We start from the raw sequence: 17,090 nt of genomic DNA on the forward strand, positions 1-17,090 counted from the left end.
CAACCTATGTTGTGATCGTACTGTATTGTTTTTCATCAATACATTTCAGATTTTGTTCAATGATTCCACTGTGTCTGTATTCTCTCTACTACTGCAGTACTTTTACAGGGATGTATTTAGATGTAGTACCATAATGAAACATGTATCACCTATTTTGTACTACATCATCTGAAATGTAATGTGTGAATTGCTTTTTGAAATAGTAGTACTTTGATGTTAAGTTGTGTCATATTGAACAGGTGATCTTTGTTAAATGAACTAATGATCTTAGGTTTATGTGTATTGTATCCAAGCAATTAAAAAAAGTATAAGGGTTTTGAAAAAAGATTTTTGTGTCTAGAGTTTTGAAAAATGACGTCAAGGTTCTGAAATTAGTGCCAAAGTGATTGTAAAAAACTGTAATAATAAATAATAAATAATTTCTTTCATTTTCTGTAATTTTTTTCACTAATAAATATCTCACAGGGCTTTTGTTAATATTTGTATCTATTATTAAAAAGAAATTGGGCCTTTCAAGATGGATCACAAACGTGTCTTTAGCCTTCTAGCCACTGAGTGGAAGACACCAGTGTACCTGAGTGACACAATGGAAACTTTTAGGCCAAAGACAGACAACGTGCTGTTAGCACTCGTGAGGAATAAGGAACCCACAATGTAGCATCTAACCTAGTCAATGATTCAGCTGTTATAAATGCTCCAGCGGCCTTGTTCATTAGCCGTTTACAAAAACTTCAGCACTTCCCAGGTACACGTTGGCTGGTAGTGCAGTTAGCAACACTAAGCCGTGTGGGTCGGAGTCTCAGTGTCCCCGTCAGGGACGCACAGTGACGATACTGCAAATACAGTTTCAGATCAAACTATTTGATTGGCTTACACAAAGAATTTTCCCATCTACACAGACAGACGACCGGAACCATTCTCTGTTAATGCATAGACACAGTGTGTTTATCATGAAACCAAATAATATGAAATATTAATTTCTCCCTTTTCGGTTCCGATATGGACTCAAAAGAGAGCACATCAATTGATGAAGCTGAATGTATCTGTAGCAGAGAAAAAAACATTAATTTAGACTTGAATTAATAAATTATGTTAAAAGCTGCAGAGCATTCAGCCCAGAGATACCGACCTTATCCTCTATTAATTCCCATTTGCTACATCGAGCAGCGGTTGTGTTACTGCGAGAGCAACACGGTAACTAAATGTTCTTTCTCATCAAAAGAGAATTACTTTGAAGTGTTGTGGCAAATCTGCACACTCTTCTGCACAAGGACAATGGTGTCCAGCTTTGTCAGATGGCTGCACTTTGATAGGGTTCTGCTGTTACAGGGAAGAACAAGGGGTGAAATGATTGGTCATCACCACACCCCTGCTAATGTATTCTGACTAATCCCATACTGTTTGCAACTCTGCTGCAGCTATGCTGTGCACCCCGGGCCACAAATCACTCGCCACACCCCGTGCTCGTGTGCTGTGCGCCATCATTTGACAGTGAAAGAGCCTCAGGTGTTTGCAAATATAATAGCTTTCATGAAGTGGGTCTTGGTTGAATCACTATTGTGTTGTAGCAATTTGTGATGAAAAGAAGAAAAGTGAGCATTTATTTATATGTCACGGGTTATTAACTTGACTTTAAAGCCTAAAGACCAAATGCCAGAAAGGCTTTTAGACAGTAGGTCTAATACATTGTCATTGCATGGTTCTAAAACCTGAACAGTCCTTACGAAGATAGAAGAAACCTGAACACAAACACACACACACACACACACACACACACACACGCACGACACACACACACACACACACACACACACACACACACACACACACACACACACTGAGCTCAGTGTGAGGTCCATTGTAAGGCCTATTAAATAATCAGACGGGTTTCTTCCCCACTGGCAAAAATCAGAACCAATCGCTTTTTCCTCAGCAAACTATTGTGTGTGTGTGTGTGTGTTTGTGTGTGTGTGTAACAGAAAGAGAGGGAAAGATTCAAGTGTGTAGCTGTGCACGCACAAATCCAGATATCAGTTGTTTGTATGTGTGTGTGTGTGTGTGTGTGTGTGTGTGTGTGTGTGTGTGTGTGCGCGCGCTGCGTCTCCTCCAGCGCTGCCATTCAGTCTCTGAGGAGCAGCTCCAGAATTAGCGCCGTGTATTTCCAGCCTCCATGCCTCATCTCTCACCAATGACCCTGTTTGAATCCAGGTCTCAGCTTCTCTTTACCTCCAAATCCACCTCCATCCCTTTGATCTCATACCCCCCCTCACACACACACACACACACACACACACACACACACACACACACACACACAAACACACACACATCTCTCATTCATTCCCACTCTTTCAATGTTTCAATCCATTCTTTGTCCCCTTCCTCTTTTCCTCTTCTCCTGGTACAGTTTGACTGATTCAAGGTTGACAATGATACTTCAACACTGATGATGCAAAAAGCTTCTGTTAATCTATGTAAAATAACACAAATGGGTTATGGGAATAAGCCTATTCTTCTATATTGTGATGTGGACTTGTTTGGACTTACAGTATATGGACTGTGTCTTGTTGGTGTACTGTGGGAAAATACAGTTCTGAGTCATTAAGTCCAACCCTATTGTTAGAAAAGAATATTGACCATGTTTACATGCACACAATATTCCGGGTTTTGCCCTCATTCGGAATCAGACAATATTCTGACTAAGCTGTTTACATAGCTAATGAAAATGAATATTCCACTTATATTACCGTTTACATGAAGCCGTCAGTGCAAAATAGGATTATTTCGAAGAGGATTTTGTCAGGGTTCCAGCGGTGTTGGACCTCCTTCTTTCTTTCCTTCAACCACCTTCTTAAAAAGGTCGCAATGCGATGTTTGTGCATATCCAAAACATGTTGGTATCCTAGTCTTTCATAATGTTTAAAAGTAGCTGTGTTTTCCTTCCCACCAGAGATGTGGGCTTTTCTTTTTGGCATTCATCTCCAACCATCCATCCATCTATCTTCATCCTCTTATCCAGGGTCGGGTCGCTGGGCCAGCACCTCCAGCAGGGGACCCCAAACTTCCCCTTTCCAGAGCCACATTAGCCAACTCTGACTTGGGGATCCCGAGGCGGTCCCAGGCCAGGGTGGAGATATCATCTCTCCACCTAGTCCTGGGTCTTCCAACCCAAGGCTTGCAAACTGTTGGCTGGTTGGTTTGTGTACAATTACCATACCAACGTCAACATAAAAAAAAAATTCTTGCTTCACACGATATCTTGGGAAAGACTGTATAGTTAAGCTTTGGAAGGTTAGTTATGAGTTATAGGTTAGAGTTCGGCAACTACAAGATATGGCAAAGAGTAGGGAACGATCACGATTAAGGTTGATAAAAAGACCAGTGATAATTGCAGGGGTTTATTGGACGTTGGTACTGTCACCAATTCTGATTGTGATTGTCATGAACAGAATCTCTAAGTACAGCTGAGCAGTAAAGAGTTTGTTGGCATCTCTGCTTTTTGGAGATGATAGAGTCTTCAAATGCTATAAAATGGAATAAAACCCAAATTAAATAAAAGTAGTGAACTGATCATTTATTTGACTTGTGAAGAGCATTGTATGGAACCATCCACGTTATGTTTGAACAATTTTGGTTGAAAGAAACCCAAATTGCTGATATAGAAACTTTTTGAAAATGGGTCAAATTTGACGACCATTCGACGTTCCAAGGTTGCAATGATGTGCAGAGAGGGGGTTTCTGACACATGGAAGCCACATGGAAGCCTTTGTGGGGAGGTAGAGTATTCCAATTGGAAGGAGACCTCAGGATTGACCCAGAGACTACATATCCCATCTAGTCCTGGAACACCTCCGGATCCCTCAGGATGGATACAAAAAGCAGCAATATAATCTGTTGAAACAGCATTTTGACAGGGAGATGCCCAACTGCATCGATAAAAAGTAAGACTTTTAAACATTACCAACTACTACCAATACTAGCAATACAATGTATTCATACTTCTGTGGTATTTGTTCAAATTATCTCTCTAGAATCAATGAACAGCTTCCAAACCTACAATCACTGCATCATACCCATTATATCAGCCGTAAAGAAATGGATCCAGATCTGACCTTCAATAAAATGACTTCATCAGAATTATATTTTCTTTTTCTTTTTTTTCGCTCCTTCACTTCAATTCTACTCTTCTGTCTAATCCTTTCTTCATTGCCACCATCTACCTAAACAAAAATGATTCTCCAGAGCCCTGATGGACAAACGCAAGAGGGAGGGATGATGGCGAGCGAGGGGAGGATGAGCAGCAGGCGGAGGAAACAAAGTAAAGCTTTTAATCTGTAAATGGAGAAGGGTAATGGTCATTTAAGCATTAAGATATCCCCCCTGTCCGTCTGCTCTGTTTGCATCTCCTTAATGCTCCTTAAACATTTATGAAGGCTGATAACAAAGAGAGACTGTAGCTACGCAGAGTAATCAAATCACTGCTGGTTATAGGGCTCTACTCGGAAGAGTGAGGGAGGGGGAAAGGGAGCCAGAGAGAAGAGGGAGAGGCTGGGAATTAAGGAGAGAACACAGAGTGACAGTGTGAGAAATGGAGACAGAAAGGGGAGAGTACAAAGAAAAATATATTAGGTCTTTAAATAGTCATCTCGCAATGTGCAGATAAACTGCAGCGTGTTCCTGTCAAGGAGAATATAGCACAATGTATATTCCACTTTCCCTAAACACATCTCTCTGTCTCTCTGAAGGGTTGCCTCCCAAACACCATATATCCTTTTTATCGAGTGTGTACTGAAATTCATGACTTGCTACGTTCACAACTGAAAATAGTACGATTTTACAAAATAAGGTTTTGAGATAGCTATTAAGTTAGATAAATCCCTGTGGTAAGTTTTATACTGTTTTAGCTTGTGGTAAGTTTTAATATGATAGTGTCAGAGCATTGGTGTTCAGTCATGTGTCATGAAGGACAAAAAGAGAAAAGGTTTCCATTGTTTTACTGAAGACTGGAGTCCTCTTTGCTGGTTGACACACCTTTAAGGTTAAAGCTGTTATATATGTATATATATATATATATATATATATATATATATATATATATATATATATATATATATATATAATTGAGAGTAAGTTATGTCATTATAAATTAAAAACATGATAACACTTTATAATTATGGTACATGCACTAACATGAAATCATGCATGACTTCATGCATGAAAAAGCATGAATTCATTCATGTAATACTTCATGAACTAGTAATGTCCAAGGATTAAAAGTGTATCTCATGCATGACTTAATGGAAGAACAATACACTAATTCATGCATCAGTTAAGGTGTTTGAATCATCATGATGTCTGATTTATTGATGATATACCATTATTATAAAGTGATACCGAAAACACGTACTTTACTGAATACTAGTGACTTCCAATAGATTCTCACTCCCATGTGGATGCTTGGTCAGGTGCCCTTCAGTCTAAGTCTATTGTGTCTGTTGATGGCTTTACCTCCTCTCGAGCATCATCTATGTATTGGGTGCCTCAGGGCTCCATTCTAAAAACCATTTGATTTTCTATTGATTTACTCCCTTTGGGGAACAATATTTAATTTTATTGTCACACAGATGATACCCAACTGTACTTGTCCTGCAAACCATCTGAAGTAGCTAAGTTATCTTCCCTGCTTAACTGACTAGCTGTGGTTAAGGATTGGATAGCAGAACATTTTCTTTAAATCCTTCAATATGGAAATCCTTATGATAGGCCCTGAGCACACTTTTGGCCAGATTCTGCCTGCTTATGACACTCTAGCTCAACTTGTTGTACCTACTGTTAGAACATTGGTGATTCAAAATGACATGAGTGTTTTTTCCACTTGAGAAATATCTCTGGAATTAGATCTTCTATCACTTTTATTGATCTTAAAGGAGTTATTTATGTTTTCATCACTTCTCTTCAGGATTATTGTAATGCCGTGGCCGTCTCTTATCACTGAGTGGCATGCCATACAATAGGTTATGGAAAGGTGGGTGTGAGTGTCCCACAGAAAATGTACTTCTAAAAACAATGCTATCATGGCATGGTACCAATGTGTTTTCTGCCCTCTGGCTGTGTGTACATCCTCAATAGATTGTAAAATGGAATCCCTTTCTTTTTTGGACCGGTCAGAATTTGGTTATGAATGATCAGTTCAGCATGACTAATGTTAAATCACCCACAGTCCCTGGAATATTAATCCCCTATGAATATGACAGCTGACAGTGTAGGCTTTTCTACATTTAGGAATGAAATCCACCTTATCATACTATTATTTTTTGCTCATGGCATTAGTGAATGGATCTGCAGCTGCACAACAACAACAATCGCTCTCCAGTATCTCACTTTTAAAAAAACTGAAATATAATAAAAATTACATGTTAGTAATATCAGATGTGGGCGTTGGGGGACATGTGACACAAGTGTATACGAATAGATGTCACATTTTCCACGTGATGATCTTAGTTTGGAATAATTTCATTAGTAGCTCTTTCTCTTCTGGTTCTTCCTCTTCTCTCGCACCACTTTCTCTATTTCTCTCCTCTTATCCAAATCTCCTTCTGTGTGACCGGTGATGGGTTCTGGTTTGTGCTGATTCACAGTAGATGTGGCTGAGACAGCATGTCCAGGTAACAGCGACTGGGTCAGGACAGATAAAGATGAATTTCCTTCCAAAAGCAGGTAGAGATAGCAGCAAAAGTGCAATTCCTCATATATGATCTGTACTGCCTATAGGTTGGCAGCAGCTGAGCCAGTCATCCAGCTGGCTGGCAAAGAGGTGAGGAGGGGAGGGGGGTTACTCAGGGTTAAATAGAGCCAATCACAGACAGAAAAACAGCATTACACACCACATTAGGCATCATCTCAACGCTCTCTCTCCTCCTTTCTCCCCTTTCTCTCTCTCCCCCTCTCTGTGTCTCTCTCCAGGTGTGCAGCCAGCTGATAGTGTCGACTCTATTTGCACATTAACATGAAATTCTCCAGAACTAATAGATTCTACCAGATTCAACTAACTCAATACTGCTGATCTGCAGTTTATTGCAGCCAACCAGCCAACTAGCCAATAATTCAACCAACCAGCCAACCAAGAGAGTGAGCTGCAAATATAATATGGACATGAGGTCTGCATCTGGAGTGTAATCTATAAAGTCAATCCTTTACTATTGTTTTACGATGAGCTGAGGCAATGCAGAAAGCATTATAACATCACCAGCACGACTGCCTGCCACATGACACACACTCTATCTCAACAACATGTATTCATCTTGTGTATTGCTGGGGTCAGATGAACATACACCTTACCTGTACAATGCAGAGGGAAAGAGTAAGTGTAAAGAATGGTATGTACTTCTGAATGAACCCTAAACTTTCAGTACAGAATTCATGGCTCAACACATAAATTATGTCACAACATGTGTGTGATTTTTAACTGAATAAACAGTGTGCTTTGGTGCACTTTGTAGTTTTTGGAAACATATTGTCAGTTTATCTATTCTTAGTTCCAAAGCTACAGTTGCAAATACAAGAGTAGATAAACCCAAGCTCTGAACTTTGAAAAGAAAAATTGCATGGAGATACATATGGCAGGTAGCTCTTGATATGAAATGATTGTCTTTTGCCCATGGAGAACCTATTGGGAACTGTTGTAGATAACGATGATAATAATAAAGAGGCGACAGTGCATACAGATGCGGCAGCCAGTGGTCCCATAAAATGTGTTAGATTTTAGTTTGAATGTGTTGCCTTATTGTGTTTATTACTGGAGCACACATGGCCTGTGACAGATATACACTCATTAACATTGGAAAAAGAAGCACAGGGATTGGATGAAGTGCAGTGGACCCTGAGCCTATCACTGTCCACAACATCTTCCCATAACCCAGCCAGACCAAAGGCCACCGAAAGCCATGCAACTGCCGCGGGAAGAGAGCCAGAATAAGAGCTAAACTAACCCAGCTTGGACATAAGGCTACGCCAATACCCAGCCTACTCCTGGCCAATGTCTTGTCGCAGGAAAATAAAATGGATGAAATAAGACTCAGGCTTATTAAGAGACTGTTGTGCCCAGATCTTTCATACACAAACATTCCAGGCAGCTACAAAGCCCTCCCCTTTCCCCACTTTGGTCAACCAGACCACATTTCCCTGCTTATCCTGCCTACTTAATCCCATCTGATTAAACATGTGGACAGATGAAGCTACACCAGGACTGTGCGCAGACTGGAACAAGACTCTGTCCACCCTAAAGCACTGCCTTGATCAGCTCCCTCCGGTGTTTGCAGACATCTTTACCACCTCACTGGAGACATGCCACATACCAGCCTGCTTCAAGACCTCCACCAACATCCCTGTCCCCAAAAGACCATGGACCAGAGGACTGAATGACTAGACCCGTCACCCTGACCTCTGTGGTTATGAAGTCTTTTACTGTTAACGCCTTGCTCTGTCACACCTCAAAACCCTCACCAACCCACTCCTGGACCCCCTGCAGTTTGCCTACAAGGACAATAGGTCTATATAGACACCCACTGTATGTGAAAAGCTACTTGGCAACAAACCGGATTCTGACTCTGACACTGGTGAGAGACACCAACAACACCAAAGACATGTGGCTGGCGATCCAGATTATCACAGGCTACAAGAGCAGCGCCCCCCATTATGTGTGAGGCTATGTTGCCAGATCAGCTTAACACCTTTTATGCTCTCTTGGATATGATCTTGAAATGGTGTGTTATCAGAGGTCTTTTTATCTTCCACTGGTTTGCCTCAGGGGTGTGTCCTCTCACCTCTTTTATTTGTCCTATACACCAACTCGTGCCAAAGCCAGCAAATAGGTTATTATTAGGTTTACCGACAAATCAGTCATTGTGTCCTGATCATGGTCCTGTTGTTACAGTTTTTTACAATCACTTTGGCACTAATTTCAGAACCTTGACGTCATTTTTCAAAACTCTAGACACAAAACTCACAACCAATGATCAAAATGCACATTTTTCAAAACTCTTAACACTTTTTTCAATTGCTTGGATACAATACACATAAACCTAAGATCATTTGTTCATTTAACAAAGATCACCTGTTCAATATGACACAACTTAACATCAAAGTACTACTATTTCAAAAAGCAATTCACACATTACATTTCAGATGAGTGTCTATTCATTCCATTACAATCATCTAACTATCAATCGATACAACTACTCAAAATGATAAGTAACTGTTGCATTACTCTTAATGCATAATTGTATGGAAACAGACACACAATATTCCATGTTTAGATCATGAAAGTTTCAAGATAACGAGATTCACACGTCACCAATTAGTGTGGAAAATGAACAAATTATACTACATGATCTATGGATGTAATATTTCATCATCCTTCTTTACTGTAATGTATTACTGTTTATCAGACACTGTTTCTATGGTCCCATGTACCATCTTTGAGACTATTTACAGTATTGACAGTACTGCACTGTATGCATGCAGGCCCTTGGATATATATATATATATATATATATATATATATATATATATATATATATATATATACACTGTACTGTATATATACATATACATATATACTTGTACCACATTGTTTGCCATGCCCGAAGGTTTTTTCCAAGATGTTTGGCTAATTGCAATGTAGATGACAACCTGTGGCCAAATCCACAAGACAGAGTTGATGAATATGTAGAAGTACAGTAATCACTTCTTGTTTTAGCTTTTTACAGTACAAGCAAGTTGAGGAACACTGCATTTGATGTTTTACAGTACTGTCTTTTCTATTTTGTAGCTAATTGTTGCTCTTTGATTCAAATAAACCTATGTTGTGATACTGTATTGTTTTTCATCAATACATTTCAGGTTATGGTCAATGAATCCACTGTGTCTGTAGTTTTCTCTCTACTACTGCAGTACTTTTACAGGGATGTATTTACATCTAGTACCATAATGAAACAGGTATCACCTATTTTGTTCTACAATATTTAATGATTGTAAGAACGATGACACAGTGAAACTATGGGTAGCTTGTGTGTGGCTGATCTAAAGTAACGTTTCAATGGTATTTCACAATACATTTGTCTTTTGAACCAGTGATTGTGCAAGTGCAAGATTTCTTTAAAGATATGAATGCACAATGCAATGTTTTGAACATTGGACAGCCTGTGTTACACGTGATGACCGTTGTGTGTTTTGTGTCTAGAGTTTTGAAAAATGTAATGTACTACTGTTTACCAGACACTGTTTCTATGCTCCCATGTACCATCTTTGAGACTATTTACAGTATTGACAGTACTGCACTGTATAAATGCAGGCCCTTGGAATTGCAGGTCCAATTCTGCCAACTCGTTACTGATGATTGAGATATATACAGTGCCTTGCGAAAGTATTCGGCCCCCTTGAACTTTTCGACCTTTTGCCACATTTCAGGCCTCAAACATAAAGATATAAAACTGTAATTTTTTGTGAAGAATCAACAACAAGTGGGACACAATCATGAAGTGGAACGAAATTTATTGGATATTTCAAACCTTTTAAACAAATAAAAAACTGAAATATTGGGCGTGCAAAATTATTCAGCCCCCTTAAGTTAATACTTTGTAGCGCCACCTTTTGCTGCGATTACAGCTGTAAGTCGCTTGGGGTATGTCTCTATCAGTTTTGCACATCGAGAGACTGACATTTTTGCCCATTCCTCCTTGCAAAACAGCTCGAGCTCAGTGAGGTTGGATGGAGAGCGTTTGTGAACAGCAGTTTTCAGTTCTTTCCACAGATTCTAGATTGGATTCAGGTCTGGACTTTGACTTGGCCATTCCAACACCTGGATATGTTTATTTGTGAACCATTCCATTGTAGATTTTGCTTTATGTTTTGGATCATTATCTTGTTGGAAGACAAATCTCCGTCCCAGTCTCAGGTCTTTTGCAGACTCCATCAGGTTTTCTTCCAGAATGGTCCTGTATTTGGCTCCATCCATCTTCCCATCAATTTTAACCATCTTCCCTGTCCCTGCTGAAGAAAAGCAGGCCCAAACCATGATGCTGCCACCACCATGTTTGACAGTGGGGATGGTGTGTTCAGGGTGATGAGCTGTGTTGCTTTTACGCCAAACATAACGTTTTGCATTGTTGCCAAAAAGTTTGATTTTGGTTTCATCTGACCACAGCACCTTCTTCCACATGTTTGGTGTGTCTCCCAGGTGGCTTTTGGCAAACTTTAAACAACACTTTTTATGGAAATCTTTAAGAAATGGCTTTCTTCTTGCCACTCTTCCATAAAGGCCAGATTTGTGCAGTATACGACTGATTGTTGTCCTATGGACAGAGTCTCCCGCCTCAGCTGTAGATCTGTGCAGTTCATCCAGAGTGATCATGGGCCTCTTGGCTGCATCTCTGATCAGTCTTCTCATTGTATGAGCTGAAAGTTTAGAGGGACGGCCGGGTCTTCGTAGATTTGTAGTGGTCTGATACTCCTTCCATTTCAATATTATCGCTTGCACAGTGCTCCTTGGGATGTTTAAAGCTTGGGAAATCTTTTGTATCCAAATCCGGGCTTTAAACTTCTCCGCAACAGTATCTCGGACCTGCCTGGTGTGTTCCTTGTTCTTCATGATGCTCTCTGCGCTTTACACGGACCTCTGAGACTATCACAGAGCAGGTGCATTTATACGGAGACTTGATTACACACAGCTCGGATTCTATTTATCATCATTAGTCATTTAGGTCAACATTGGATCATTCAGAGATCCTCACTGAACTTCTGGAGAGAGTTTGCTGCACTGAAAGTAAAAGGGGCTGAATAATTTTGCACGCCATTTTTCGAGTTTTTTATGGTAAAAAGTTTGAAATAGCCAATGAATTTCGTTCCACTTCATAATTGGGACCCACTTGTTGTTGATTCTTTACAAAAAATTACAGTTTTATATCTTTATGTTTGAGGCCTGAAATGTGGCAAAAGGTCGAAACGTTCAAGGGGGCCGAATACTTTCGCAAGGCACTGTACTTTATATATATATATATATGGCCAGCAGATCAGACTGGGGTTGTACTGGGCAGCTTGCAGGTATGAATGTGGAACTGTGTGAATGTCGTTGCAAATGAGAATTTGAGAATCAAAAAATGAGAATCAACTTACCTGGATACTGTAAATAAAGGGTAAATACAGTAAATATATATATATACATTAATATATACATTATTCTCTCTACTAGTGCAGTACTTTTACAGGGATATATTTATATGTAGTACCATAATGAAACAAGTATAACCTATTTTGTACTACAATATTTAATGATTGTACGAACGATGACCCAGTGGAACTATGGGTAGATTGTGTGTGGGTGATCTAAAGTAACGTTTCAATGGTATTTCACAATACATTTGTTTTTTGAACTAGTGATTGTGTAAGTGCAAGATTTCTTTAAAGATATGAATGCACAATGCAATGTTTTGAACATTGGACAGCCTGTGTTACACGTGATGACCATTTTGAGTTTTGTGTCTAGAGTTTTGAAAAATGACATCAAGGTTCTGAAATTAGTAGCAGAGTGATTGTAAAAAACTGTAATGATTAATCAACCGGTGTGAAGCCTAATTTTTACACACTAATGCGGCAAAAACCAAAGAGATGGCAATACATTTCAGGAAAACTCATACTGTCAGCTCTCCTGTCTTACATGTAATGATTGTAAGAACGATGACCCATGGAACTATGGGTAGCTTGTGTGTGGGTGATCTAAATGAACGTTTTAATGGTATTTCACAATAAATTAGTTTTTTTAACCAATGACTGTGCAAGTGCAAGATTTCTTTAAAGATATGAATGCACAATGCAATGTTTTGAACATTGGACAGCCTGTGTTACAAGTGATGGCCGTTGTGAGTTTTGTGTCTAGAGTTTTGAAAAATGATGTCAAGGTTCTGAAATTAGTAGCAAAGTGATTGTAAAAAACTGTAATCAGTGATCAGGTAGTGGAGTGTGTTCACTCGCCTAAATATTTGAATTTTGGATGAAAAATTGGGTTTCATGTTGACTAGGTGTGTAAGAAAGCCAACCAGCGCTTGTATTTCTTTTGTAAGCTTCAAATTTGAACATTAATCACACAGCAATATAGTTTTTGATGTACTATTTTGAGACATCAATAGCCTGTAAGATTGTTTACATGTTATAGCCAAAGCTAATTGTAAAATATTCTGAGGACTGAACTAATTACCAGGCAGCAGAGTCAAAGGTTAAACCAAAGTGTTATTAACAGCTGCGATGCTGGTATTGTTTTCACCTTGTGAAACTGTGTTTATGTGTGTGTGTGTGTGTGTGTGCAACTTTACAGGTGTGTAGTTGAACTCAAAATGAGGGCCAAGTTCAAAGATGGGTGTGATCCAAGCAAGGTTGCTGGAAGTAGGGGGGTAGGAAGTAAGGATATGGCCCGATTTGGCATTGCAGCTGGTGTGATCCCTTTGCAAGATGGTCCCTAGTATTTTATTAATTTATACATTTTATATTTTATACAATGTCTTATTCAGTGTTGTGCCTGAACGCATTCATTGAACGATAGCTCATGAACTCGTTCATATTTTGGGCGAATGTGAACTGAACGTACTGTATTACTGCCTGATGAACGTTACTGTGAACTCGTTCATTCTGGTGTCTGTGAACGGCACGCTCTCGCAGTTTATCTTCGTCCAATAGGGTGCCAGATTTCTATAGAGTGTTTTAGCTCGAAAACCCGGCTAAAACACACCGTAAACAAGCCTTAATATGTAGCGGAAAAAACACCCAATCTGGCAACACCAGCCACCAGTGTCGCACTGCCGCATGCGTCATCAAAACAAAAAGCAGCGTGGAGGCGATGAAGCAGCAAGGAGGCATTTAAACGAGTCTTATGACAAGGTCGATGAGGACGCGAAAAATCTTACATTTCTGGGCAAACTTTGCCCACCAGCTTTCAAAAAGAAAATCCGCACTTCAGTCGCATCCACAGCAAACCTGAAACGGCACATTGAACTGATTGTATATGAAGATGAAATCTGACGCATAGTTTCAGTGTTAAAACTGATAAAATAATTGCTGTCTGTGGTTCTATATGGGCTGTGGCAATAATTTTGAAAAATAATAGCTCGCAGCAACAAAAAAGAACTATAAACTAGTTCATTTTTGGAACTGTGAACTTAGTTGAAAATTTTGAAGTATGAACTATAAACTGAACTAGTTCATTTTAAAATTTGTGAACTGAACTTTGAACTAGTTCACATAGAAAGTGAACTTTCCCAACACTGGTCTTATTCATGTTAATGTAATAATGTACTTATCTTAAGATTATTTTGAAAATATTCTATTTAGTAAATATTGTTTGTTTACAGCTCATTATGTCGTGTATAGGTCTGTTTATTTTTGCAAACCGTTTTAAAGGAGAGAGGATTGTAGTGGGAACTGGGGTGAATGTGTGGCAATAGCAAATGGTTTACATGGCTGGTGGGTCTGGTAGGAGGGCCCATTAACACAATTTTGCTTCTGGTCCCAGAGAGGTCAGTACCGGCTACGGTGAATGTGCTTTAATCTCCCACTAGACCTCTGGAATTGTCTAAAGGGGGGCCAGTGGATCGACTGTGGTTATTAATTTGTTTCAAATATTTTTACTATGAAGCTTCATTTCAAAAATCAAGTTACAAAATTGTTATTACAGTTCTTCTTTTTTATATAAACAAAAATAAAGAAGAAAAAACAAGAGGCCCTAATCCCTACCCACAACAACCCACCCCGGACTGCCATCAACATTCGTCTTGTTCTGCAAGATAATATTAGCCTGGGAAAACCCTGACGAACTTCCAGCAAATTTGAGATTTGCTCTGCAAGTCAGTCTGGCCAAGAGCCCATTCAAGCCCAATTCCAATTTTTCCAAATCGAGGCACCAATCACAACTGTTGAGGCTTTACACGATGACAATAGCGCAGCGACGGCAAGCAGCTTTTTGTTTACATTCAACACGCTACTGAAGCGCAGCAACCCGTTGATGCCGCTGTCGCTGCTACGTCACCCGGATCGTTGGTCTGATTGGTTGAAGGACTATCCAATTGATTGATTGAATTGCGCCCAGAGGCATTTGAGCGGCGTCCGTTGGTGACGCCCCTTTGGAAATGGGCTGTGAATGAACCTTCCCCAGACCCACTCTCAGTTACAACTGAGAAGGGTCTGGTGTCAACCAGGTTAAGATAAGATACCAAAGGTGTCCACATTTTCTCAAAGTCTTTCATGTTGTCCTTAAGGATGAACCGGATCCTCTCAAGGTGGATTGTGTCCATCATCTCTGTGAGCATGAACTTCAGTGTTGGGACTTCTTTCTTTTTCTGGAATAAGTGGATACACTTTTATGTAGTGATAATTCCAAGATGTGCTGTTGAGCCAGTGTCAGTTTCTTTGCTTAATTGGATATCCCTAAAATGACTAAACCTGGATCTGGGACAATTTGAATATTTAACACCTTGTTTTGGGGAGATTTCCCTTATCGCAACTGAGGGTTGAAAAGGACAGAGGATGCTGGACGCTGTAGAGATTGTGAAGCCCCTTGACTCAAATTTGGGATTTATGATATTGGGCTATAATAAAATGACCATGGCAAGAGTGAACCAAGTTTAACATCTAGGGGACATCGACATCCGGGTACCACCACTTGTGGGGCAAATACTATATAAAAACCAGTGTGTATGTTGACACAGCAGAAATGTTTTAAACTCATGTAAGGTGGATTTTCATGTGATTTTTCCGGCAAATAAAAGGAAAATGGGATTTAAACAAGAAAGCTAACTTTCAACGGAGAAGTAAAGTCGCAGAAGATAAAAGATATTTGTGTAATGATCAAGGTGGATCAAAATAGAAACCAATGAGTGAGATGGAGGAATTTGAAAGTAAAGAAGGAGGAAACAGAGGAATGAAACAGGAAGAGTAGTTAAGTGAAGACAGGCAATTAACATTATATACTTAATGAAACACAAAGCAATCTCTTAAAGGTCCAGTGTGTAACGTGTTTAGTTGTTCAATATCAAAATCTGTGCTGCCCATCCACAAACTTGTCCTTTTTCATGAACATTTACGGGACATACAGGACATACTGCTCCGCCTTTCGCGTTTTCTCTGTCACATGATAACCTCACAGGTGCTGCTAATGCTGCTAATGGGTATTGTAGCTTCCCGGCCCCGGCAAGTTTGAAGAAGGAAACATGGAGGACCACACATATTCAAAATCCAAATTTCAGGAACAGGAGTCTTCTTCTTCGCCCAGAAAAAGAAAAAGGATATTGAAACGAGCAACAGACCGTCTTTTTGAAGCGTGAAGGCTACTGTAGCTGTAATACGTACTTTGAATTGCGTGGTGCGAGAGAGTTGATTGTGATATATGATCTCAACGCTAGATGGGAGAAATTCCTACACATTGGACCTTTTCTAGCTATGGCTGTTTGACAAAACTACACATTTATACAGAGAATTTATATAGCAATAAAGCTGAATGGACTCTAAATTTGGTGACAACACAATAAGTCTAGCTTCACCATTAGTCCAAGCTCTAAACCCTCAACAATGTTCAACTCTCATTTGTCCTAAAACTCATGAGTCTTTTCATGTGTCAATAAAACTCTTTTTCCTAAAGTTACATCGAGACGAGCCCAACAGATTTGTCAATTCGAGCCAAGTCATTCAGCTGCCATTCTGAATTTTGCCAAAAACAAATGGTTTGTCTCTCATCCCACATATTTGATCCAATCTTCACCATATGTGAAAGAAAGCATCTTTGGATGCTTAACTCTTCAGCTGTGGCTTGCCAATGGATCTGGCAACAGAGGAAGTGAGCTGTATTGCTGAATTGTCCTTCCTGATCAAAGCCGCAATTGCTCAGCAGAAAAAGAATCCCTAATGTATATCTACGCAGATTTCAACAGTCCTTTTAGAACCCTCGGGCCAACAACCTTCCACTTATTCAAGTAAATATAGTGTGGTTAATTTCAGTCAATGAATTCTAGTAGTGGTAGTGTCTTAGTTTTACCCATCAAAGAGGACGTTTA

Source organism: Perca fluviatilis, chromosome 10 (assembly GCF_010015445.1).
Source record: "Perca fluviatilis chromosome 10, GENO_Pfluv_1.0, whole genome shotgun sequence".
Taxonomy (NCBI): domain Eukaryota; kingdom Metazoa; phylum Chordata; class Actinopteri; order Perciformes; family Percidae; genus Perca; species Perca fluviatilis.